Source organism: Aphelocoma coerulescens, chromosome 2 (genome assembly GCF_041296385.1).
Source record: "Aphelocoma coerulescens isolate FSJ_1873_10779 chromosome 2, UR_Acoe_1.0, whole genome shotgun sequence".
Classification (NCBI taxonomy): Eukaryota; Metazoa; Chordata; class Aves; order Passeriformes; family Corvidae; genus Aphelocoma; species Aphelocoma coerulescens.
In genome coordinates this window covers 73537530-73565174 of record NC_091015.1, presented here as the reverse complement: position 1 = coordinate 73565174, position 27645 = coordinate 73537530, and the positions used below count along the sequence as shown (strand labels likewise).

At 42.3% G+C, this 27645-nt stretch overlaps 1 long non-coding RNA gene across 1 annotated transcript in view; it reads left to right on the top strand.

Annotated features, from left to right (window-relative positions):
• The first annotated feature begins 8088 nt into the window (after nt 1-8088).
• LOC138106786 (uncharacterized) overlaps nt 8089-27645 on the top strand; it is a 22129-nt gene continuing 2572 nt past the window's right edge. The window contains exons 1-2 of the long non-coding RNA XR_011149112.1: nt 8089-8206; nt 8407-8478. This is a non-coding gene — a long non-coding RNA (uncharacterized lncRNA). The remainder of the gene's footprint in view (nt 8207-8406; nt 8479-27645) is intronic.

The window sequence follows — 27645 nt, the reverse complement described above, 5'->3', positions numbered from 1 at the left end:
AACAGTAAACAGGAATAAGAGCGTGAGGTGGGTATGCAGTGACAGAAGTGAGATGCTCACAGCTGGCAAGTTGTGTGTCACTGGTTTGTAGATTTGAAATGCCATTTATATCCTGAGTGCTTGTCTCAGTGCACTGACTTTGTTCCTGTGCCAGGTGTTGCATTTGGCCTTTGGCATCAGCCTGTGCAACCATCATGATCTTCATCTGAAGCTGTGCTGGAGTGCTGCACTGTGTTGCCTTTTCCTTCCCCAGAATCTGTTTGAATTGCTAAGCGTGTGATCCTTCTTCCACCTAATGACACAGGATGGTTGTACTTTGTCTTTTGTCAGCTTGGGGTTTTCCTTTAGCCTGGTACAACTGGGAGCTCCTTTTGAGCCCTGATGGTTTGGGGCTTTTTTCACCAGTCCCATGAGAATCTTTTGCTCTTGCTGGAGAGCACATCTGGGAGCACAGAGCATTAGAATAAGCTTCAAGCCCTGATCTGCATTTGAGGTGCTTGTTAAATCCTGCTTCTCGGTGATACCAGCTCAGGAAACCTTTCCGACTTGCTGCCTATAGGATGGAGCTGCTAGCACACTCCGTGTCAGGCTGCTCTGCAGCCCTCCATCTGCCTTGCTTAGATGGAGCATTTATTGTCCAAAGCCCTCCTGACAGGAAACATTCCGGCTGTAGTGAAGCATCCACAGAGATTATTATGGTACTTGTTCCCAAAATGTCTCCCAAACCCACAGTACTGATTTCTGTGTCCTAATTATCCTGCATCTGTTTCCAGCCTTGGAATATTACCTCTTAGGTGGAGGGGCTGATGTAACCACACTGTCTCTTGGTATCCATTGTGGTGTCTATGTTGTTCACGAGCTAAGGAAATAACATGGATCCAGTGGAAGCTGGGACAATCTGGGTTTATAAATATGACTACATGTCTTCTGGAGGCATTTGAAATCCTTGATATAAAATCCCTTTCTCGAGAGTACTTACTTTATGGCTCACATTTTTTTCTCTGTGAATGTCAATACATGTACATGCATATGCATGTGTTTGTACATGACATATATGACAAATTTTTGTCCCTACATAGGGAAAACATGGATTGGTGTGTGTTTTCATGAGCCTGTGTGTCCCATCCACAGCATCAGCTCTCACCCTAATGAGCTGCAGCTACATTAGCAATATCCCAGGCAGATAAATTGACTTTAAACCTTGGTTTGATGATCCTACTAAGACATTCAATTAATTCTGTTTTGCTACAAGCTAATTTATGACTTTGTGTTTATTCCAAAAAAATGTTGAATGTACAAATCAGTAGCAGACAAGGTAATGAATTATTCTACCTTCCTTCATGCTCTTGTCTTCACACTTCACTACCATAAGAATGGAAGAGGAAATATGAAAGAAATGTCTTTTGATGTATGAAATGTGGGTATTTTCTCATACTGAGCTGTATCTAACTGGTGTAAACACATAATCAAGCCCTCTAGGAGATGCTAATTAGTGCAGTAAATGTTAGTTTATTAATTGCCATTACGTTTCTCTTTGTTTCACCAGTGAATGTGCCTTTTCAGGAGAACAGATTTGATATGGTGTGTCTGTAGAATTTGTTTGTGTTCATGGCAAATGAAGACAAGTAGCCTAGCAGAGCTGTGATGAATTAACAACATTCCATGCGATCAACGTTTCTGTAACAGAGTCCACAAAGTGCATGGGCTTCTGTGTGATCTGAGAAGAAAAAAAACACAAAACAAAAAACCCCAGAGGATTTGATAAAAATTTTCTGCTCCATCTCTCTACTTGGTGTGTTTTTAATGAGCCCTCCAAAAGCACAGGTAGTAAAACTTTTTCCTTTTTGATGTGGCAGAATACACTGCCAAGACATACTGCAGGAGAGGCACTTCAAAGGCAAACAGCCAGCGAATACAATTACGTTAGGTGAGGCTGCTGGGTATAATTGAGTTCCTCCCATCCTTGGAAAGTGATAGAAGACAGTCCCTTAACAATTCCCTCTTCCTGCTCCTCCAGCTTGTCATTATGAATCAATACTTACCCTGTGATGTTCACATTTGTAAACTTTACCATTATCACATGCTACATTGCCTGTGTCAGGTACTGGGAGCCAAATAAAGGATCAAGTGAGAGGTCCCCCTCTAGGCAGCTGCAGCATGGAGTATGGAGACAGCAGAACCAGCAAAGCCTGGAAGACATCCCTTTGCCTCTGTGAAGGCTGCCAAAAATTGCTGGAAGCACTCATGCCAGGAGGTGCCGGTGCTTCCAAGAAGCACCAAAGTGGATGGTTGTCCTGGTTGCAGAGAGGGGGCAGAGCTAAGGTGTGGGCGTGGCAAGCTTGTGTTCTACACTATCACATCATCACTAGGGGCCTTGGTTTTGGGAAGAAATGCTGGGTACCCCATCGGAAGTGTGCCACTTTTGCCTTCCCCTGTCCAGTGGGAAGGTGTTTGGGTCAGCCCCTGTGTGTTTTTGCTCCCAGTGGTGAGTACCTTTTTGTGGGTAAGACACCTTCTACCTTTGTATACTTCTGGTATTAAGATTGTTGTTATTATCAGGCACGTCTCATTCCATTGCTTTTTGCTTTCAGTAAAATGTTATCTCAACCCATAGTCTCTGCTGTTTTCCCTCCTTTACCAGAACACATAGGGGGAAGGGGAGTGACTTATTTGGAATTTAATTTCCTGTTGGTGTTAAACAATCACAGCTGTGTGTGTTGAAGCAACTTGCTGTCCCAGAAGGACCACTGTGGAAAGCAACTTTGCTGGGTGTGGATCTAGGTCATAGCTTGACCAAGCTCTCAGGATCTACTTTTAGACTTTGTATGGAGAGAAAGGCTTTGCATGTTTTTAATCACTTGTTTTGTGAAGCCAAAGCATAGGAGGAGGTGTTTCCCTTCTTTGTGGAACATGAGCAGTTGTTGTGTTTTCATGGATTTTGGCTAACACAAACCAAACCCCAGATATCTCTTCATACTCCTTTCCCTGCAGAATAGGCTCTACAAAGCCTTGAACTATGAAACAAAGAATATTTTTCACCCTGACATTTGAAAAAGCTTTTTCATAATTTTCTTCAGTTATTTGCCTAGAAAAGTTTCAGTAGGCCACTGAAAATCTGAGGCTAGAATTCTTGTTTCATCTTAATCTTTGAGAGCAAGGTTGCTTTGCAATGTCTTTGAAGTGTTCGAGTCCCACCCTAATCCTGTTCAGGACATCTTCTGTTTTATATTATTGTACAAATAACAACAGTCATATGTCAGAAACTTCTAGCTTGGACTTCTAAAGCTGTCTGTTCAAGAGGTAGAATCCATCTTGCCCCTTTCCCTTCGGCACATATCTTGCCTCTGTGCTTCTGCAGAAGTCAAAGGCAGGCATGGATGACTCTCTGCTGGGACTCTGCATGGCAACAGTGGGTGTTGCTGCTACAGGTCTTAATTGCCATTAAGTCATTGGTTTATTTTTTGGTGATAAATAATCATAACTAGCGTATAAATATGTAGTTCTTCTACGCTGAATTTGGAGGTTCTGTCCAAATGTTTGCATAATGACGGACAAAAAAAAATATTGGAGCACCTTTTATTTTCCAGATTGAGAAGATTTTAAAAAAATTGTAAATTTTGTGTTCAGTGTTATACTTCAGCACAGCTTGAGCAAAATTTCACATTTTAAGTAGGGACCTTTGGGTTTTTTTGGACTCTAGCAGCAGAAGTGTATGGAGGATGGACCTAGCTTAGAAATTTGCTGCAAATCTGGAGATAGAAACTGGCTTATCCTCTGAGACACGCTCCATATATGCAGAATCTATCTGAATAAATGAGCCCCTTACTTAACTGGGAACGTACTGTATATTCCATCTGCAGACTGAATGATTGCTCCATTTCAAGCCTCCTGACTCCCATGGAGCCATCTGGTACATGCTAGTTTGTACGAATAGGTGAGGATTCCTGCTAACACAACAGTCTTCAACTAGGCAGAGTGCTGATATTTAGCACTCTGCTTCACATCTGCGCGCAAAGCCGTAACAAAAACCCCAACATTTTCTGTGTTTAATATTTAAATGAACCTTCCTTTTTCTCCTGAAAAACCAGTTGGGACAGGAACAATTAAAGCAATTGCATCAGAAAATGAGTTGAGCTATTAATACATCCAACTAAGCAGAGATTTCCTGTTATGTGGCATTGTGAATTTTTTTTTACCCATTGAGTGCGTAGGGTTGAGTGGGGAGGAAGGTGGGAGAGGAGAAGGTATGTGTCATATAGATATTTTAATATCACTTTGAGATATTGTCAGAAAATTAAGCTTATGGACATAATTCATGTCTGTAGGCAGCAGTGGGCTGGTCAAAGGACTTAACAATAGATATGTAAAGGTTGTATCCTTTTTGGCTGCCCTGCTGTGTCGCAGGTGTATATATGAGATTGGTGGCCTGGCACAGCACCACAGAGAACGTGCCTTTGTGGTAGGTGAGTCACTCCAAAGGGTTTCGGTGAAAGCGGACAGAACAAGGTGAATGGGGGAGAAAGGGAAGTGGGCTAAAATCCAAAGGCTGCCTGCATACTCACACTTTTATTCTCTGGCACAGAGATCCACAGATATGTTTAAGATATCTAGCTGGAGAGACCTGTGTGCTCTTTGGCAATTTAAAAAGTATAAAGAGACATTAGATCCCGTGTTCCTTCCAGACACTGCTCGGGGTTCTGGAGGGAAGGAGGTCAAAAGGACTTTGCAGGGTCTGTGTAGAAAGTGCTGCCTCTTCTCTGGGCTGAGCAATGGTAACCCTCATGCCTCTGGAACTTGTAGGAAAGTCTCAGCTCGGAAAAGTCCTACCAAGTCTTGCTGTCCTCAGATGTTTTGCTGAGTGTAGGTTACTTAAGACTTTTGCTTAGTCTGGAATGACACTTGCATCAGTAGCAGACACCTATCTGGTTTTGGTTTGACTGTATTCATTTATTTATTTCAGCAGCAAAAATACTGAAGGATCTTTCCAATGTAAGTGCCTTTTTTCAGCCTTTTGAGCTAGCTCTATCTTCTGATGCATCTTGACTAAATGGGAGTCAGTGTGTATGGTGCCAAGACTCACATTCGCTCACACCATGGCAAATACGTGGTTTAGCAGTGCAGGATTGCGTCTGTGAAGATTCTTGTGATTCACGTCACTGCCATCTCACTTTGTTTTGGTAAATGTTGCCTCTCAGACATGGGATCTCTTACAAACTGGGATCTGTGCTCACATGCCTATTGCAAAATACAGCCTGCTAAAAACAGCTGTAAGGAGCTCCCTTTGTCTGGTTGGGGTTCTTCACTTAAGTGCTTGTGCTGCCTGATTAAATTAGTAATCAGAGATATAGTCATGCTATTTTGTGACTCTGAGAGCCTTGATTGTGGATTATATTTACACACTGCAATTTCTTTCTAAATGGAGCTCTTTGTATTCAAGGACTTTAAGAGTCTTTCAGCCTGTGATAAAATCCAGTTTGCTATATAGACTAGTTCTTGTTGTGGTGCCAAGCTCTTGGTCAGGCATGCTGTGTAAAACAGTTTTTCATTTGCACAATAACTATGGCTATGTAAGAGTTCATGCGTGGTGCAGTGGTTTTGCTGACCCTTTACACTGAAAAACTGCATGAGGCAGGCTGGCAGATGCATTGAATGTCTTCATGTTGTGTTCTCTCAAAAAACCAGAGTTTTGTTTTTTGTCAAAACAGGAGTTGGCTTGAACCAAAGTCACATAAATGGTACCAACAAACTTTGTGGTATTTAAAATCCCTGCATGCATTCAAACCCTGTGGCCTATCCCTGGTAAAAGCAATAGGGCTGGAAAGTCAGGCAGCCCTTACAGAATATTTTGTTGTGTTTGGAATCCACAGTGTATGCTAAGATGCTGGCTCTGTCACATGCATGTATGTAGCAGAGGTAGGCAGAAGGAGATCTGACTACTCTGCTGATTTTGAGGCTCCAGAGTAATTCAGGTGAGCCCTGTGGTTGGATGTCCCTGTTTAAAGTTACTTCTAGTCCTGTTCAGAATAGGGACAGGAAACTTGATCTTCTGCATCAGGCCAGCTGTATTCACTTCCAAAAGTGTGCAGGGAAAATGAGGAGGACTTGGCCTGCAATGATAGGGTGCTCCAGTATGAAGGCAACCTTGGGCCAGGCTGTGGTTTGAATCATCTCAGAGAGGGCTCTAGTCACTTCGGGCTTTCTCTAGGCATGGCCAGAAATTTCACCCAGGGTTTGAGGAAACTTTTGCAGGATGGGTTTTCTTGCTTGCTTTGCTTTGTTTTGCCTTTTTTTTTTTCCTTCTGGAAACTAATGGGTTTTTGTGAAAAAAATCATACTTCCTTCTTGATGACATTTGATTCAAGCCCTGAAAAATTCCTGATCATCTTTAGTGGGCACTGTTTTTTAATTTTTTTTTTTAGGTGAGTTTTACTAGCAGTACAGTTTGTTTGAATACCTTACATTGGTACTAAAATGAAGGTCCTTTTATAAATACGTCAGTGGGGTTAAAACAGGTAACTCTATTTCTTGCTTTAGTACCCTGCTAAAGTAGTACTTCAAATCTCTGTGCCTTAATTTCCCTTCTCCCATTGCTTGCCTCCTCCATAAAAATTCTTTGGAACTAGATTTTTATTACTTGTGCTAGGAAACGGAACTCTGATCTCACTTGGATCTTTGTATTGGTATAATGCAAATAATGCTCTATTTATTGGCATACCTTTAATAATTATTTTGAGGTATCTTATCAGCTACATTAGCCATTGAGCCTATTAGAAAGGCGAAGCCTTTGGTTGAATTAACCAGATGAACAGATGCAATTTACACACTTATAATAAAATTCACTCTTTCCAGAAGATTAGAGTACCATCTTGCAGACTGTTGGAATGATGCTGCCTAATGGCATATTCCTTCTGTCACAGAATAGTTGCAGATCACTCCCTAGTGAACTGAAGAGTCCTACAGGATAGCAAATGTATCAGGAATTCCCCTGGAGTGAAGTCTCTTTGAGTTCAGGAGGTTTCTTTTCAAACGGCTGGAGCTGAACTTGCCTCTTGTGTTTCCTCTTTCAGCAGAAATGTGCCTACAGGCTTGTTGAAACAACCTGCCAGGACAAAAAACAAGTCACCCTTGCGTGGTGGCAGCTGTACTCACTGTAACGTTGTGCTTCCAAGAAGGCTCCTATCCCCATTCCTGGCCAACAGCAGGTGCTTGGTGAAGAGTGTAAGAAGGGTGACACGAGCATGGTGACATGTCTGAACACCCTCTGGTTTCTCCATGGCCCTTGACTATGGCTGGTCATGGCTCAAGCTGGCACAGGGACCTGCCAGTGTGAAGGCAGACATTGGTGTGATGTGTAAATCTAGAGCCAAGCCTTAAGGGAGGGGAGGGCAAGGAGGCACACACAAACATGAAGAAGAAGGGTTGTCCCCCAGGCAGGCTGGAGCTTGCCTGAAACATTATTTAACAGGCAGCTTCGTCTACCTGGAACGTGCTGTCTCCAGTACAGTCCTGCCTGATCACACCCATACCAGCCTTTGCTCTTCAATAGCTGTTCAAATGCACTGGCTATCATACCGGGTTTTGCTACTGGCTCTTTTTGGTAAGTTGTATTTAGTGATCTCACCCTTCATGGGAGAAATGTGGCTGTTAGGATTTGGTCTCTGTTAGGTGTTTGATTTGGGGTTTCCCTGATCTTGGATCAATGTTCCCTGAATTGCAGAAGCTACAGGCTACCCTCTCACATAATTTAGGAACAGAAAAATATGGCACATAGGTGCAATTGCACCCAGCCCTTTTATTGGTATGTACAGCCTAGCTGTGATCTTGAAGGAGCATGTTCCCAGGGGCTCCATGTGTTGTTTAGTGTTAATGGCAAGTAATAAAATCCTAACCCAGGCTTCCTCCTGAGCCTGAGTGCCTCTGCTGGTAGCCTGCTGCTCTTGCTCCAGGCTCTTCCGCTTCACACATTCAAATGCTTTTATTTTATGTGGTTGGATGTAATGGGACTCACCTGTTTCAACTGCCAAGCTAAGTCAGCAAAATAACCTTGAATCTCTGTGAAGATTTCTTCTAGTCTCCTGCAATCACTGGATTACTGCTCTCCTCCTCAAAATGTTAACATCCCTTTCCCTGCCACCAGAAAAAATCCAAAGACCTCTAAACCATCAGTGCAAGAACTAAAGCTGTCACGGTCATACAGTTTCCAAAGGTAGCACCTTTCATGTTAGTTAATGAATTTTTTGAGGGCCTTATTACTATAGCAGTAGAATTGCTTGGTGGCTTGTGTGGAACAAATAAAACGGGACTAAAATTGTGACTGCAAAAGTTTAAAGGAATACAGTTACTGTGTGTTTGTTAATTCTATCTTTGCAGGAGGATAGCAGCTGCTTTTCTTTTCTTTTTTAACAGATGGAGTGATTTCTCATGTAGTGTTACAGTAATGACCAACGTGACACAGAAGGAAAATTCTGTGACAATATGGTGAGCAAGATCTTATTGACAGCTCCACTTGGTTGTAATTTGTAAGCTCTATACTATTGCTCTATTCTTTTTTTTCTCCCCCCACCTCCCAAATGCTGCTTGTCTTTTCTGCCATATAGAATTAGATTTCAAGCTGAATCAAACAGTTTAATTTGAAGGACTCTTAGCTAAAAGCTGTTGAAAATGCTCACAAGAGTTTACACCCCATCACAAGTTAAAAAAAAAAAAAAAAAGGCATTGCATTATGAAACGGTGCGAAAATTATCCTGTATTTAATGTCTCTGTTGAGACAGCTGCCTTGATTCCTTCTGTAGCAGCTGATGCCTTCTCAAGGAAGGGAATTTCCCCCTTTGCAAAAGGAAGCTTAGCCCTAGCATGAAGGAGGACACAGCCCAAATGTGGGCCATGAATGACCAGAGAGTAGTGCTTGTAGCCTGCCCTATGACTAAACTGTGTGCAGGGGCTGGAAATAAGCCCAAGGACATGATTGCCAACCAAAATCTGTGACTTCTGCCATGCATAGAGGTGCCCACACAAATGCCACCATCCATTTGTAGAGGAGCTGAAAATCTACCTGCAGACCCCCACCCACAGCCCCTCTTTTGCAAGACAGCATTAACTTTGTCACTATGTGCATTGCTCTGTTAGGTAAAAGGCTCTGCAAGTCCCCATAAGCTTCTCAGCTACCTTTATGAGGAATAAGCCACAAGGCAATCTATTTATGGGGTAGATAGAATGTTCTATTCTTCCTTTGAATCTATTAAATTTGAAACTTGAAAAAAAAAAGAAGAATGTTTGTTAGCTTGATACTAGCAAAGTAAAAAGTACAGTGGAAATCTTTTTTCCTAAAGGGAACGTTGCAAAATAACAGAGATGCTATTTTTCTGTGGATGATAAGGACGATAGAACGATCCAGTGGATTCGGCAGCAGTGTAAAGCAGAACTGCAGAGACTATCAGGCCACTATGAAGACAGGTGGAGCCTGCACATGCTGCAGTCCTGACCTTCTCTGCTCCTGAGGGTTCTATAACCATCCTTGTTCCTGAGCACTGTGGACAGGCAAATTCTGCTCTTGGAAAAAGTTCCCTAAAAAGTAGTCCCAAGGGTTGGTTTTCATGCTTGCTACCAAGTGCCAGTGGCTCTAACAATCCTATTGCACAATGTGTACAGTGCTAACACAGCCATTTCTTTATAACAGGGAGAAATGCCCCTAAGAGACACATTTTCCTTTACAGTTCATAAATGGGACTTAACTTTTTGTGTTTTCTACACACACAAAATGAGGCTTTTTTGATCTCTATAGCAGATTTAACTTTAATTTCTGGAATTAGTGGAAACTTGTGATAGTGTTTTTCAGAAGGTTAGTTTGAATAGGGGGAGATTAGACTGATTCTTTATTTCGCATTAACTGCCTTTAAAATTTCTCCAAGTGAAGGGCTACCAGCCTGCTGCTCAGTGACTAATAAATTTGATTCATCCTCACTCCCCACAGGGTTATCCTCCTTCTTACTAATGTTTGACATTTTACATTTTAATTAAAATCACCCTCCAAGCAGCAAACCACTAAGAGAGTGACAGATATTCCTCCTGCAACAGGATATAAGAAAAAGGGCAATTTGCTAACTGTATCTTCAATAGTGCCTCTCACTTATTTGCTACGTGAGCACCTAATGCCTGTGTGTGTGTGTGTATGTGTGTGTGAGACAAGACAATGCCTATCTTAACATTCAGGGTGTTTCCAGTGTCCAAAGACACTATCTTTTAATGTCTGCATTCCAGTAGGAGCAACTGGGACTCAGGAGTAGCAGTGCTTGCTTGATGCTATATCCTTCCCTCCTCTTAGGCTACAAGTTGTGTAGCTTAAGAGAAGGGAGAAAAGGCAAAGAAGAACAAAGTAATTGTAAGCTTTGAAAGCAATTGCGATAAAAATACTGCACATTGCCTCATCTGGCTGATGGCTGCCCCAACCACTGCTGATGGGCTGGTTTTGTGGGGCTTCCCTGCAGAGAGGAGCAGAAAGAGGATGACTGGTGGATAAATAAACCTTGTGGACAGGTGTAGAGAGGGTGTGTGTGTAAAGACCTGTATTAGTCAGCACATTAAAACATCACAAGAAGCTGAAGAGCAGGCAGCAAAGCTGGTGTCAGTGGCAGTATGGAGGAGATACTTGATGGGAGATGAAGCCAGAGGCTGGAGTGCATACAAAAGGTGTGGGGTGCATGAAGCTGGAGATCAACATTACAGTGTGCTTAGAAGGAAGAGGAGCTGATGCCATTGCAAAGGATTAATACCCCTTGCAGAGGGAGTCTGTGGGCCTCAAGAGGGGAAGTAACAAATGTTTTGATTATTTGAACAGAACAAAGGATGACCTGAAAATAGAGCAATGGGGTTTTTCTAACTGCTCTGTACATAAGTCAGAGAAAGGATAATCCATGGAAGTTGCCCTCCAGTGTACAGAGCTTGATGACAAAATGATGGTAGAGCCAAAGAGACAAGGATGGATTCAGGCAGAGGGACAGAGCAATGCTGTAAATACATTGAGGAATTGTTGGCTGACTCTATATGGAGAGACAGAGGAGGGAAAGACATTTATCCGCTTCCTTAGGAACAAGCATGAAACCCAGAACAAACCCATCTGCTTATGAATCTTATCTACCTTTGACAGAGAGCTCTGGTGAGATGTGTCCAGGTGTTCCTGACAAACCAATTTTTTTTAGATAGCAGTGGCTGGACATGTACAATGTAAAAAATTCCATGTTTCCTCATGCAGTTTAAGTGGCAAGGTTGTGATAGGGCAGTGTCACAGCCTACACCTCACTTGTTTCTAACCCAATGCAGCATCTTCCTGATTCTCACTTGTGTCTCTTCCTCCATCTCAAACCCAACAAAAAAAATATTTTTCTCATATGTACCAAGTCTGCTGATATTTAGAATTTGATTTCAAATGTCTTTAGAAAAGACAGTGTGCAGGAAGATCTTGCAAAATCCTGCAAGTTATGGGCTTGTCTGGGCCTTTCTGCAGTATGATATGAAACCCAAAGGAATAGCGGAGAAATGACACCTCCCTTTCATGTGATATTCTGGCTGCCCTTAGGAGATGAACAGTGGAATATGTGATTTCTTAAGAGAAATATACTGAATAAAGAAGAAGGCAGCTTAGATATATTGGTATGAATATATGGGGAAAGAGAGAAAGCTATAAGGCGAGGTTTTGCATTCACAGCTCATTTCTCCTCCCTTCTGGAACAGAAAAGTCAGAGAAACATGGTAGTTCCTCTTGAACAGCTTAAATGAACTGCATTTCAGCATCACCAAAACCAATCAAGTGGGTTGAACTGGTCTCCTGTAACTCCAGGGAGACACCTGTCTTTGGTTTGCTGGAATAGCTGCTAGATAACAAAACCTCTGTGTCACGTCCCCTTGGAAATAAAAGCTTGATGAATAAAGGTTGCTCTAAGAAAATAGTGTTTGTGTCTCTTCATGACTTGGTCCCTAGGAGGCAATTAACAAAAAATGCTAGAGGTGCCCCCTTCCATCCTGACATCTCAATTTTGTGTGGAGGAGGCTCTTGTGTCACCCCTGGTAGAACCACCTTGACTTCCTGAGTGCCCTTGCTGGGTGTCTTTGTGTGGTTATGATGGAGAGGATCCAGGATGTTTTCAGAAGCAAGTTTCTTTGAAAACTGCAGGGGTATGTGAATGCTTGGTCAGACTTTTTGAGTGCACACAGGTATGTGAAAATAGGAAGCAAACACCAGGTCTCCAGGAAGATGGGTGCAATGCTGTACAGATTCTTACTCTCCGTCAGCCATTCCTCAGATATGTTGAGTCATAAGTTAGCCTACAGAGGCATGTGGAAAAAAAGAAAGAAACCCAAGCTAGCTAGATGATCTGAATTTAAAGTGGACTGATTAAATTCCATTAAATCCCTATGTAGATGTCCTTGTTCAGAATTAAGGTAAAGTAAGATAAGTCTCATAAAGGCCAAGTTAATTCTGAAGGAGAATATGTACACAGAGATTTAATGCGTTTTTAACTAATCCATTTTAGCAGTTAATTCAGATTAACTGTACTCAGTTTTCCTCTCTGACAAAGCCCTTCAAGGGAACAAGATATGGAAAAACACCAGTCTGAGCAGTGCAATGTTTTTAAACATCCCATGCTGTTGATTACAAAGCAGATAATTGGTGCCACAGCACTCCTGTATTGAATGACTGCATGCAGACCTACCTGTGTGGGTGCTGTCAGAGGGGACAATGGTGTAGGAAAGGACTTGCTAAGAGCATCTTTGCTTCCAGGAAAGCGCTTTGAGAAATGCTGAAGCATGCTGGCAAGGCCTTGGCTAACCTGCTGCTACAAGGAATTTTGATCATTAATGAGGTGTCTGTGCTAGCAAAGTGAATCCTCCTCACAACGAATGTGGAGTCAGCTGATACCTGTGTCTGCCCATTGTTTGTGTGCCAGAGATGCAGGATGCAGGGTGAATGTTAATGGTTTCCCTCCTACCTAGAGTGATGTATTCTTGGGCCAAATCCTGTCTTCACTCTTTTGTGTAAACAAAGCATTGCTTAGCCCTGTGCAGTCTCTAGATTAAAAAGTCAAAACCTGGAGTTCAAGCTTTACTATTGATTTTAAAAATATATTGCAAACAATAGTTGAAAAGGAAATGGGAGATTATGAATAAATAATAAGGTGCATAGGTGTACAGGGAAAATACAGCAGTCCATAAATATAGTTAAGAATTCAGTTTTACAGTAAAAAGAAAGGGCATTAAAATGTAGATGACTAAAGCAATATGTGTGCAGAGGAATAATAATATACCATGAATTAAAATCTGCAACTATTGGGGACTAAATTGCTTTTACTACTCTATACATTTTTTTAAAGTACCTAGAGGCCTCCAGGTAAAAGTACTAAAATAAAAATATTATTATTATGGATTTTGGGGGGCAGATGAGTTGGAACTCAAGGATGTCTCCTGTGTTTTAGCTCTGTTGCATGTGGTTAAACACACTGGGCCAAATTTATCCCTGGCCTGCTATATTTACTGTTGAAAGCACTTTGGAAAAGTGCATATTAAACCTATATGTTAAAAAGCACTGATTTTTGAGCAGGCATTTAAGGCCAGGCAGTAAAATCAAAGATGTTCTCTCAGGTCAGTTTAGTTTTGGGTGAGGGGAGCAATTGCTCAGTCACATTGGTCCAGTGAATCTGAAACAACAGCGCGTGAAAAGATATGGTGGCAAAATAATGGCTCCTTGTGGGATAAGTGCTAATGCTAATCACTGGCTAGGCTATTTCTCAGTTTTTACTCATGGATTTTATCCTGTTTTTTTCACTGATTATTATTCTGCCTCAGTAACCGCCAAGGTAACTTTTCACCCTGTTTCACAGGGAAATTTAAGGCCAACTTTTTCTGCTGCACCATGAAGTTCATGTAGAGAAATTTTTCACAGAATTGCTTAGGTTGAAAAAGACTTCTAAGACCGTCAAGTCCAACCATTAACCTAACACTGCCAAGTCCATCACTAAACCATGTCCCTCAAGGCCACAAATACATGTATTTTAAAGACCTCAAGGGATGGTGACTCAATCATCTATCTGGACAGCCTGTCCCAGTGCTTGACAACTCTTTCTGAGAATTTTTTCCCCCTAATATTCAATCTGAACCTCTCCTGGAGCAACTTTGAGGCCATTTCCTCTTGTCTTGTTGCTGGCACTTGGGAGATGAGACTGCCCTCCACCTGGCTACAACCTGTGGAAGGGAGCTGGCATGTTGGGGCTCAGCGTGGCTTTTGCTCAGCACTTGTGCAAGCAGCTTGTGCAAGCATGCAAGCTGCTGCAGCATTAGCCCTCATACTTGAGTGGAAGAGGATGTGGTGCTGGGGCGGCACCCAAATCAGCACTGCTGAGTACCCAGAGAGAGAAATGGTCAGGGACAGAGCTGGAAACCAACACTGGTCAATATGGTCACCAGGGTGATCATAATGAAGCTATCACATAAAAACCCTGGGAAGAGGCTGAACTTGTCCATGGCAGGCAGAAGAGTTGGAAGAGGTTTTGATCCCAGCCTTTTTTTCCCTGGAGGAGCAGGAAACCACACATGGCCACTTTGAGGCTTTGTCCTATTTTTGTCCCCTTCATTTAAATGCTGTGGTCTGCAAAGAAGGACAAGGGCAGTTTCATCCTTGTCTGTCCTTGTTTTGCATCTGTGCTACATCAAGATTTGTGTGTGTGTGAGACTTAAAATCTGTGTAGTGAGTTAATGGGGTGCACATATGAAGAGGTATCTCTCTTTCCTAGATGCTCTCAGATGCATCGCCATGTAGTACTTGCCTTTTGCCTTTTATTTCTATTTCTGGTAGTTGAAAGTATCCCACTGGTTGCCATGCAAGCAGCTTGTACCTCATATGGCTTGGGTTTGTTATCCTGCACTTTCCTGTGGGGAGAGGCTCTTGACCTCAGTGCAGAGGCTGCGTTTTTATCGGCAAAATGGCTTCAATGCACAAACAGTGTGAGGGGAAGCTCAATTTTCTGTTCACTTTAAAGTATATGGATCACCCAGGCTAAAAGGATTCAGGAGTTTCCAGCAGCACCTTCACAGACATTTCTGTGATGGCTGCTGTGCCTCCTGGGAGGTTCGAGTCCAGTGGATAATGCCCTGCTGTGCTGCTTCGGCACAAGATGCCTGCCAGAAGTCAGTCCGCTCCTACCGAGATCAAGATAGAGCTGCCACTGATTTTTAAGGCTGCATGGCTACAGACTAGATCAGGTGTGCAAATCATTCCTAGGGATCATGCTTTTTTTTTGTTACAAGTGTGAAAATAAGGTTATCCTCTCAGAAAGACAATTTCAGCCCCTCTTATCCTTCAAGCTGAGGAAAGCCCTCTCTTATCATATCCTTTTCTTAATCAATGTTTCCTGAGTAGAGGTAGCTAAGTATGGAGAAGCAGGGCTGTCTGTATTTTGACTATATAGCAATGCAATTTTGTTAAAACTGTGGATCAGGCAATTGGATCAATAGAAGAAAAAATTACCCAAAGTTTCCATGCAAAGCTCAGTGAGACAAAAAGAGCAACTCTCCATCAGCTCAGGGCCTGAGCATACTCTCTCTCCAGTGATGCAAGCAATATAATTCCTTTATCCCAGGTGAAGGTATTCCTAAAAGTGAGGAACAGCAGACAGAGCCAACTGTCCTGGTGACCCAGTTTGAGACCTGGTGTTATCTGCACAGTGGTGCCACTCTGGTGTTACAAAAAAGCAGGTTCAAATGCAACACCACTTCCCATGCTGAGGGGTCTCAAATGCCTCTGCTCTGATGCTCCCAGTGATGGAGGAGCCAGGACTGGCAGCTTTCAGCATGGCAGGACAAGGGCAGCTCAGGCCCTCTGTACTGTGGCAGGATTCTCAAAATAAACCCTGCAAATCGCTTTTAGGGAATTCACTGTACAGAGGAACTCCTGGCCTGGGCAAGCTCTTCCCTGCCATCCATCCTCATGGTCATCCTCCAGTGGCACAGACATCATGAGCGCACATCTGGGTTCAATAGTTCTACCCTTTGGTTGTTCCTGGCACTGAAGGCTGTCTTTCTGCTCCTGTTTCTGTTCCACAGAAAGGCAAGTGATGATTTGCCCATTCCATGGGTGGGTTGTGAAGATATAAAGCCCTTTGGAGGAGATAAGTCCTGCAGGCATCCTATTTTGCAGAGCCTTATGCCTCACCCTGGATTTGAAGCACTGAGATCTGCCAGCCACTTTTCCAAGTCAGGAGCCGAAAACATCTGCATGGAGTGGGACTGACACATCTTGGGCATGGTGCTGGGGAGATAAATGTGACAAAGGGAGAAGAAAAAGTAATACCACCTCACTTTTTCCTATCTCCTTTTTTTTTTCAGATGGTAGGTTTTGCTCCCTTCCTTGTTGCAGAGGTAATGGAGGGCAGCAGTGGCGTGCCCAGGATGCCTTTGGGGTCATGGCAGCTGCTGTGACTAAAGGGGAGCGTGGTGGGCTGACTGGATCAGGGAGTGTGCTTGCAGGAGGCAGCAAAAGTTTACATTTGTGAGAGCAAAGTGAAGAAGCGTGGGATTGGAGAACACTGGGTGCTGCCATACAAGCACCATAGCCCCAAGTCTAATGGGTAATAGAGTCATTAATTCTGCTGATTAACTTGGCCTTGGGGTTCATGGAAATGACATCCACCTCCTTTATTTTTTTTCTTTTTTCTTTTTTTTTTTTAAGCTCAAACTGTGGAACGAGGGAGCATAAAAAAACAAGCTAATTAGAGAGAAATCAGGAGAAAAGAAGCAGGGAGAAAAGAGAAGACAGTCTGAGCATTAATGAGACTGATTTGGGAAGAGGATGTGACAAGCTCTTCAAAAGCATTATTGTCAAATGTGTCACTGTTTCATAGATGGCTACTGCTACCTTTGAGCTTCACGCTGATAGTTAATGATTTGAAACTATAAAAAGATTGAAAAGGTAAAAGAGAAAATGGCAGAATCGACTGGATTTTAATGAGAGTACCCCCCTTCCCACTTTTCTCTTTTTCCATATGAAGCAGCCTGGGAAAGTAGAAAAAAAGTCCAGTTTCCCCCTGCCTGCTTGCTCTCTCAAGGCAAAAAATGTTTGCAGAGGAGAGGAGAGAGTGCAGAGGTCCATCCGTCTCACTCTGACCACCATCCATCTTCCCTTCCGCAAACCCTCAGCTCTCCCATTCACTGTCAAGCAGTGGTGGGGTTGTGGTTGTACAGGCAGAGGACTGACAAAAATAAGCTGAGATTGATGGAAGAGACAGCTATAGCTCTTGTTTGTTTTTTTGTGACGTGCTGAGCAGAAGCAGTCTTCACACTGTGAAATGTAACAAAGAAATCTGAAGTGATTACACAGGTTCATTTGTCAGTATCACTGCTCCAGCTATTGCTGTGTGCAACAATGAGATGACAAGGCATTTATTGCTGATGGTTGGTTATTAGCTGCATTATAGGAAACATTAGCACAGTCTAGGATACATAGACCAGGGAGACAATAGCTTTCTGGGCTCCAAACTCAGCAGGGTAGCCTTGTCATTAAATTTGGTGGCACCAATTTAATTTTTTTTTACAATAAATTGAAAGGAAACTTTGAAAACTCAGTCTGTAACCCTGCATTTACCTTAAGACTGATCAGCGTGCTTTCTTTGGATGCTACATTTTGCATCAGAAAAACTGTGCAGCCCAGCAGGACAGCAAATCTAAAAGATGCAGTGGAAAAGCCGTATAATATGTGGCCTTTTGGCTGATCCCATCACTACCTTCCAGCCCTGACCTCCAAAGTGCCCCTCTGCTACTGGGGTGGACCAGGTTCTTCTCAACCAAATTGCAAGCAAACATACAAGGAGGAAAGTCTTGTATAGTTTACAGAAAGGCTTCTGTAAACTTTTGTTATGACCTTTGTCTTGCTTTTCTTATCTTACCTGGACCTGATTTTTTGCTTGTCTTGCCTGGGTCCTTTAGGGTCAGATTTTGGTATCTTCTCCATGAAGTCCATGTCCTTCGTGTGCTGGGGACCCCAGGGCTGAATGCAGCACTGCAAGTGGGGTCTCATCAGAGAAAAAAAGTCTTTGACAGTGAGGGCTGAGTGTGGAAAGTAAAGGTTTGGCATGCATGGGATGTGACTGGATGACTGCCATGTTTATTAAGCCATAAAAGAACATGCCTGTTCCGTGGCAAAAGCTGTGTTTGCACAGTGGTGTGAAGCCAGCCCTCAGTTCTGAGGTGAAGTGCCTACTTTTTGTAGCCCTTCAGTACTGAGTTGTGCAGTAAAACTAGAAATTCTGGTGGTGGCCTGTTCTTTTCAAGGAAGGTTTTTTTATTATATAATTCATTCTCTTATGAACTCAGTCAGTGAGTAATACATTCCCTGTTCCCTTTTTTCTGACACTCAGCTTCAGTTTATTTTATGCTACCATCAGATTTCCAGAATGCCCCAGATTTTGGCACTGACAGCACTTAGATAAACTGAAACGGTTGTCCTGGGAAAGTTGGAGGTTTTGACAGCTGCATGAGGGATCATGGGACTTCAGCCCATAAAATACCAGTGTAAGGGGAATTACAATGTTTTAAAAACCACTATCACTTGATAACATTGTAAATAGCAACAGGAGCTGGATTTGAACAGATTCAGGCCAAACCCAAGTATCTTTGAATATAAAAATAAAATTTTGCTGGAATCTCTTCATCACCAGATTTGTGTGAATCAGATGTGGGTTTTTTTTCATGTTAATGAAATTTTTTGTATTCTGTGCCCTATATATTGTCTGCCCAGCAGTGAATTTAATCTAAACTGTTCTGGATTCACTTATCAGAGAGGTAACCTGAAAAGATTCTGCCAGACTCATACCCTTAAGATTCATAAGTCAGGTTGTAAATTTTATAGCATTTTTGAGGTTAAAAAGTGGTAATTTTCTTTCTAAACTGCATTTACCAAATGTGTGTGAGAAAATGAATAGTCAGGTCTCTTACATTTATTGAGCAAGGTGATTTTGCCCCCCACTAGACACACTTTGGGGCACATCATCTGTCTCTGCCCAGCAATTAATTTTGCCTTGAACTACCCAGACAATATTGTTCCCTCCAGTTTCAGGATCACTGGCCATTCTCTCATTATTTCTGCTCTTGTGTTAATTTTGTCTTTAATTCCAACTTCCTGCTGAAATCCTGTGATTTCAGTGAAATCTGAAAATATAGGGAGCGGAGGGCACCGTAAATCAGTTTAATTAAAGAATGTGTGCCTGCTGAGCTAGGGTCCCTGGAAAAAAACATCCTGTGTAAGATGGACACATAGCAACACCTGTGGTCTAGCTTTCAAATGAGGGTATTTTGTAAAAAAGAAAAAACAGAGCAAATAATTAATTCAACAATAAAAATATGAAACATCATCAACAACAACAACAACAATAATAATAGTACTAATAATATCATGCCGATCCAGACATAAGAGGATTTGAAAGGGTAGCCAATAGGTCTAAATCTATGGTGGCAATTCAGAATCAAGTAAGAAGAACATATCTTTTGAGGCCATAAAGCTTGAAACTTGTCACAGAAGAGGAATCTAAACTCTGAGAAAAGAAAGCAATCTCTATTTGAGAACACACAGGCATTTCTGATGAGTACGGTCTGATGAGTCAGCATTTCAGCTACTGAGTTAATGCAGCATTTGGCAGCTGAGCTAGAAAAAAAAGTATAAAAAAGCCCTTTGGCATGAACTTTGCTTCTGAGATATATGCAGTGAGTGTATCTCTGAGAAGTGGGAAGGTTTTTGAAGTTGTAACAGAGGCTGTTTTAATTTGGGGCAGGCTCATTAAGGAACATGGTTTAAAAACATAGATTTTGTTCCCTCTGGCTGTACGCTGTGCTTCACACTAAACTTGGCAAAGACAAAATACAATCCAAGAGAAGGTATCTGTATTGTAAGATAAAATGCCTCAAAGACTGCCTGCTTTGTGGCTGGCTCAGATCAGATAAAGGCTGCATCTATCATACCCTCCTCGTGGTGTAAGCCAGAGCTAGAGGTATTAAGGGATATGCTAAGATGATGTGTCAAAATTTAATTTAAATCCTACTGCAGTCAAAAAGGCCAAATCTTTCAAAATATTAGATGTTTAGCAGCAGTTGGTGCCAACGGAGCTCTGTTGCCTAAAAGGGAAATGGTGGAAAATGACATAAAGAAGCAGTTAGCAACCCTGCGTGCTGGTCCCACCTATTGTCAGCTGTTTCACTCAGGCAGAGGCACACCTTGCTCTTTGTAAAGGCTGAGCTGTGCTTCTGCTCGCTCTTCTCACGGTTGCCACATGGAATGTTAAGATTGGCTTTCAATATACGACTTATGGAGGAAGGGCAATGTCTGCTTTTCAGCTGAGAATGAAATGTTAGGCTAAAACTTAGACTTCAGATCCACAAGAATTTGTACATGAGAGAGCAGCAAGTAACTGATGACCCACTTATAGGAAATGTATTAAATAAAAGTAAATTGTTCTTTCCCCTGGAGGATGCTAAACTTTCAGAGTAAAGTATTGACCAGCTATCCATTACAAATGATACACAGGTATTTCAGACAAAGGATTTTATTGTTACTATTAATCATTATTTGTGTCATGACAGAGACTCTGAAGGCCTAGTGAAAGCAGATCACTGATGAGCCAGGCCCAACAAATACTAAGAATTCATAGCTTAAATGCACAAGAGAGCCACGAGAAAGAGCTGTCTTACAAAAGCAGCACAGTGAGCTGCTGTGGAGAGAACACGCAGCCTGAAAAATGCAGCCGAGTCCTTGTGGCAGCCCCTGCCTGAGCAGCGTGATTGCTGCCCTGAGCTAAGCCTTGATGAGGCTGCAGGACCCAGGTTAACTTCTCTGCCCAGCACTGGGCTGGAAAACGTGGTTGAGTGGCTTGGAGATGGCACAGCAGCCTTTAGCATGGTGCTGTGTGTGTTTGTGCACCCATAGCACTTCCACGCCTGCAGCCAGCTGGCCATGCAGGGGATCCCTCCTTCCCCTGGGCTGTGTTTGCTTTCCCGTGTGCATGTGCAAAAAACACCAGTGGAGGACAATCAAAGTAATGAACAAACATTCAGGGCTGACCCTGAATGTTTGTGGTTGGTAGATTAAAACAAAGCCCATTGCAGCAGAGTTGCTCAGGATGACCCTTGTAATTTCAGTTTTAAAGGTCAGATGGTAAAAACCACTCCTTTGCTGCTTGTAGGAAGGAGAGTTTAGCTGTAAGGTCACTTTGTTTTCACACTCTCAAAAATGTTACCTCCACCCTTCACAGGGAATATAAATCAAGTGAAAAACCACCCAGCAGGGTTATCAGGGTAACACTAAATCAACACCAGCTGCAGCTGCTAGGGGTGAATGTAAAATTTACAGTGAGGCATATGTCTATTGCTACTGAGCGATTAACAGTATTCTCAATTAAAACATGCAAAGACCAAGATGATTTTTGTTTTAGTGGTCTAAATAAAAGCAAACTTTGAGGCCAAACTAATCCAGGTTTTCAATTCAGTGATCATGATGTCTCTAAATCAGGACCATATTGCGAGCTGAAAGAAGATAGGGAGGAGAGCAAACTTAAAGCAATTTTAAAAAAACTGCTGACTAAAATCTGTATCTATCATCTTGTTATTGAAAAGTATAAGTAAAAGGTGAGAGAAAATTGTGTCTGATATGGGATGTTTAGTTGACAGACAGCTCTTTGTAACAGATGTGGCTCCTTTTAAATAGCACCGTAAATGAGATCCCAGAAAGACAAGGACAAAGGCTAGGAGAGAGCACTTAGTCTAATTAGACAGAGAAATCCATTTCCTTTTTAACTGAATGCTTCTCTGAATGTGCAGAGATTTCCAAGTTATGAAGCACAAGCAAAGGATGGAGGCTACAGCTATCAGTTCATAATCTGCAAGGCATGGAATAATAATGGTCCTCATTTTTCAAGCACTGATCTTCAGTAGTTTGTTAAACCTGCACATCAAGTCCACACTAAAGCACCTGCAGATTAATGGCATGGTTAGAAAGCTTTTCATCTGGTGTGTATGTGGGGAGAAATTGTAAAGAAAGTCAAAGAATGGCCTTAAAATTTGTTCTGTTAAAAAAAAAAAATCACAAAGGAAAGGACTGGTAGTCCAGATTTTTACTTATCCCAAACTTACAGGAGATAAAAAAATTAAGACAAAGAAAGAAAGACACAGAAATGGTACTATGGTTTCTATAGCAATCAGCACTCCAGACCTGACTTGCCTTTCTATGTGCTTTCTGCTGGCCACAAGATATTAAAGGCAGGACCCCTCTCACCTGACTTCAGGTCTTTCACTGCCAGTCTTTCATATATTACTGCTCTTATAAATGTACATGAACCAAAGTTTTCCAGGATCCTCCTACAGTTAACTTTGGGAGAGAGAGAGACATCTTCAAAATCTGTTTTATCTTGTCTGGGGCATGTATCTGAGTCTGGCACCACTGGAGGGTTAATCTGTCAACCTATTGCCCTGCACTGGCTGCAGAGGACAGATGTTTCAGGTTAGCAGATGTGCTTCTAGACAGAGAGGTTGCTATTTTATGAGAAGTGATTTTGCACTTGTCACCAGGAAACAGAAAAATTTTCAACAGAGGTCAGCGCACTTGCTTATTTTTGATCTTTCTCTGTTCTACCCAAAAAGAAAAGGGAGGAATCAAGAAAGGGAAGCTCAAGGAAATGGAGAACATGACTAATTTTTGTTGACTGTTTTTGAGTTGAGCAGGCAGCCAAAATTTAGTGCCTTGGACATTTGTGGAATAACCGGTTATCCAGTTGAGCATTTTTGGTGCAACTTTTGTGTTTTTCTAAATCAGTAATTCTGCTTTCTTGAAAACTGGAGAATCAAATGAATGGAAAATGTTTCTCAGCTCTCACCTCTATACCTCTTCTGCCAGCATTTCCCTGACCTCCTTGAGAGCCTTTATTTGCAGTCCTGTTAGAGTGCTTACGCAAATCATGTCTTTGCCAGTGATTTTTGATGTTTTTCTGCACCCCACCAATAAGTAGCATGTGCTAACAGGGCAGATAGAGCAATGTGGTTTTCAGAGAGCCATGAGAACCCAAAGTCTGTGGGACATGTTTAGTCTGGTTGCTGTCATGTATTGAAGCCTGGGCTGCAGTGCATTTTCACTGCTCTTGCCCATGCCAGCTGCATTGACCAGGAGGGATATGCCAACATTAGTGAAAGACTAACTAAAAAGTCTGGCAAGAGACTGAAGTGAGGAGAAATAGAAAGTAATTTTTTTCTCCAAGGGAAAAAGCCTGAACCTCCTCTTCCAGAGCCAGCTCCTCTCTAAAAGAGTAGGAGTGGGAGCAGGGAACGATGAGCCCTGCTCCTTCCTGTGTCTCCAGATATAAGAAGAATGTCCAGGATAAAAACATAATTTTAGGAAGGATTTGGTTCTTCTGGGCTGTGCTCCTTGCATGTAAGGGAACGTTTCATTAATTTAAAGGGGAAAGCAAAACCTCTTGTCAGAATGACAACAGCAGCTTTCTAGATGGTCTGAGGAATAGTGCAGTGTCTTAGTAACATATGAGCCAAACAAATACTGGTTTTTTTTGAGCATAAGATCTGCCAGACTCTTGCCAGTGGTGTTTAACAGGCAAATTGCTTAACAGTTACAGGATGGGTTCTGCAACTGGGATTTGTGCAGGTGCAAGCTCCTGGTTATAGGCCAGACAGATTTTGCAATGCCACTGGCTAAAATTATTTTTAAAGGAAAACATGATGAAACTGTGTTTGTTTCCGTGTGTGTGTGTACCCATAAGTTTAGATACACACACCTTTAAGTGTGTGTGAGCATATGTGAACACAGATACGTGTGTGTTTGAACTGTACATTGTCTGTATTTGGAGCAGCATAAAAATCTTGCCAGCATTGCTGGTGATGAAGTAACCCCAGTGGACTGAGTTTAGTTTGATGACTCTGAAACAAAACAAAGCCATCCTCAGCCCCAAAGATTAACAGCACATGGAATGATTAAATAATGGATGTTAGAAACTCAGCAAAGTTGTTTTGTGTTTTCAAATGGCATGGGATGACGTGGGCACAAAAGCATATTGCAAGCACAAGCTGGGCATGGGTCAAGACACCAATCTCAGCTGGATTTCTCCATGAATGGGGGCAGGTAGCTGAGCACACAGGGCAGTATTTTCCAGACTTAGCAGCTTGTCGACTTCATTTGCTTACAAAGCCACAGAATAGGAAATATACAGAATTATTTATCTGTGATTTTGATCAGAGACTGCCTTAAGTGAGATACTAAGAGAATTAGTTGTGGAATAGATTTTGGTGACAGATGTCCTGTGCTCTGCTGTTATGTAAAAAGCTACCTTACCTTCTCTGTCAGCTGCGATATCTGGCTATAATTAGAAGAAGTAATATCTGTCAAATAATTGGTTATGCATATTTTGATTAATTTCCTGAGACAATTCCACTCCTGTGCCACTTCTCATTCTCCCTGTGATTTTTAATTTTCTCATTTGGGGAGAACTTTCAGTTAATTAGACTCCAAAGTCTTGCTAACAGCTCTGTAAACATATGCGGTAAGATTTATTTCCTTATATTTGTGAGATCCTGGTATAAGTGTTGTATGAGTATATATAATATTAACATATATAATATATAAGCAATGCATGGTAATCTTAAAATGTGTCCTCTAAGTTATATAGCACCATTGCTACTTGAAATGGAAGAGAAAAACTAAGGTAGAGAATTTTTCTTGAAAGTTTAGTTATGTTATGAAGAAGGACTAGAACAGTCCAGGAATGCTGTAAGCCTGCTTTGCTGGTTGGTCTTACTTCAACCAGTTAAGATTGTGAAAGACATTTTTGGTGAAATGAAATGTTTTGAAATGTGAGGCTTGTTCATCCCGCTGTGGATTTGTTATATAAATTTAATTTTCTTAGAAAAGGAGTTAACCTGAAGACTTCTTAGAATCTTGAATTTGGTGTATCTGTCAGACAGGGATGATTAACCTGTTCAAAATGTAAAATCAAAACAAGCAAGAGGAGAACACATGCTTTAAGAAAAGGTGTTGTCCCAGGCACGGGACCAGCTGAAAGACAGGAAAAAGGTGTGGAGAAAGCCAAGGAAACTAGTTCCCAGTCTTTCCCAGGGATACTGCTTCGATAGCATCTGTGTGTGTTGCATTGGCAGGCGAGCTGCCCGAGGGGCTGCAGTCATCTCCAGCGGATCCACAGGTGTTGGAGCGCGAGGCTCGCTCCGGATCCGTGCCAGGCGCCCCGTGCCTTGCCTGGCTGCGCTGCCTCAGGCTCCGCTCGGGCAGGGCAGCGAGCGGCAGCAGCTGCAGTGCCAGTCCTGGCCCTCCCGCCAGCAGCAGGCACCGGCATGCTGGGATGGCACTAGCCTAAGGAGCCTCCAGGCTCAGGGCAGGGTTTAGGATGAAGAGGTGATTTTCTGCGGCTTTGTATAGATAAGAAACAATTAAACATCCAGTACTTCTCTGGAATAAGGGTAACTGGAGAAAGAGCAGATTTAAAAAGTCTTTTTCTTTCAGCACTCCCTTTTGGGCACACAGCAGTAACTGCAATCTACCCCAAATGTGCTGTCATATTCAAGCAAATGTGCAGTATCTTCATGGAGCCTATACTGCTGATTATATCTGCTTATAAAATTTTGAATGAGATCCACCTGCATTTTGGGAAAGAAGCAGGTCAAACATCATAAGCATTAGATCAAGACTAATCACGTATTCTCAGGCCTTTCTAAGCACTTTGGAGACTTTTACTAATTTGAAAGGGGCCAAGATTTTTCCATAACATGGTGTAAAAATGGGCTAGACTTGACTTTGATCTCACCATTAGATATTGGCCCTCTTCTCAATCCAATCTCTACTTATTTTCTATGTGAGTTCATCCTCCTTTATGGAGAAGGCAGTTTTTACTCCAGAGCTGACCTGGGGATGGATTCACTGTGACCAAATCTTACTGGACATAGGGATCTCCCTGCTGCCCTGCGTGTTGACCAGGAGATGGAGCCTGCAGAGGAACCCTGGGATTGACTCAGAGGGCAGGGACAGAGGAACCTAAGCCTCCTTTGCTCCTCCTGGGCTGATGAGAAGGGTGCACACCTATGCACAGGAGGGAACTGCACCAGGATGCTCGCTTCTGTGGACGGCCTCCCATCTGGAAGATGTGGCAGGCATTGCACTCAGCCACTAAGCCTCCTTTGCTCTTCCTAGTCCCATCTTGCTTCGGGGAGTGTAGATCTGCAGTGTTGCATTTCTTAGGCACTTTTCAGTTCTAGGGCAGAGCACCAAGGGTGGAATACATCCCACCTTACTCCTCCGGACCATTTGGCCAGGCCAGTCCATGTGAGTGTGTAGAAAGTGGACTGGACAATGCCTCCTGCTGTGCTGTGATAGATAGTGCCATGAAGTGGACGTGATGTGGTTATTAGGCTGTGATTCAGTTCATACTGAGCAGTATTGATTCGTGTTGGTTCAGCGCTTGCTACGTATTTTATCAATTGACCTTTGAGATTGTATTCCTGCTCTGCTACTTTTACTTCTAATTCTCTTTGCCTTCAGTTTGTGTAACTCCTAATCTTCCTGTGTTTGATTTGTCATAGTATCTCCTTAGTATTCTAGTACAGAAAAGCTTTTTTAGTGAAGCTATACTTTCCTTCCTTTGCTTCCCTTCCCTTTGTTTGCTTCTTAAATTTTTTTTCCAAGAAATCCACCTGCTCTTCTTGATACATCAATTCCATTAAGAGATTCAGCTTCTAAAATATTTTGCCCTCAGCAGAAGAAAGAAGTATAAATGCAGGTGTTTTGCAATAAAGCTCAGGGGTGCAGAAACTGGTTTTATAGCAGATCTTGTCAAATAGGATTTACAGAACCCGATAACATAATACAGTTCGATAACATAATGCCTTCGTGAACAGTTCTCCTGGCCATCTGTGGAGCCGCACAGTTACACCAGCTGAAGATCTGGTAGCCTATTTCCAAGATGCTGTTTGTAAATACACACTGAAAACCTGAAAGAGTAATTGTAGCTAAGTGCATTTAGCTGGGTGCAATTCACTGCGGGTATTAATTTTGGACTTTCACTGAAAGCAAGGAAGACAATGTTGTCTGCTGGGTTGTTTTAGCACTGGCTGGTACTAAAACAAGGTAGGGAGCTAAAATACCTGCCTAGACCTATGCAGCTGCCTATATGGCAAAATCAGGTTGAAATGAAAGAGTTTCTGACTCATAGCAGTGCTCAAAACAAGGAGTGTGCTACCTGTGTGTCACAGACCTTTAACAAGCAGATATGCCACATCAAATAAAGTGACTCAGGTTGAAAGAAATGCAGCACGGGAAAAAAGCGAGTTTGTGCCAGTCAGAAAAGTAAAAGATAAATAATATGCTGTTAAGCCACAATGTGCACAAAACTTACCTTCAGTAAGAGGATGCAGAGCATCAGAAAGAAGGCCACAGGATTTTCAAACCTTTTTTTTAATTGCAAGGGATATAAGATGTCCAGTAGTAAATGTGAATCCCCACAGATATCAGCTAGGATAATTTAAATATCTCAGATTTATATTCCTGGCTGAAGTTCAGAGTTATCCATTAGAAAATGCTTTCTAGGATCTTATTACAGCCTTTGTGTAGGA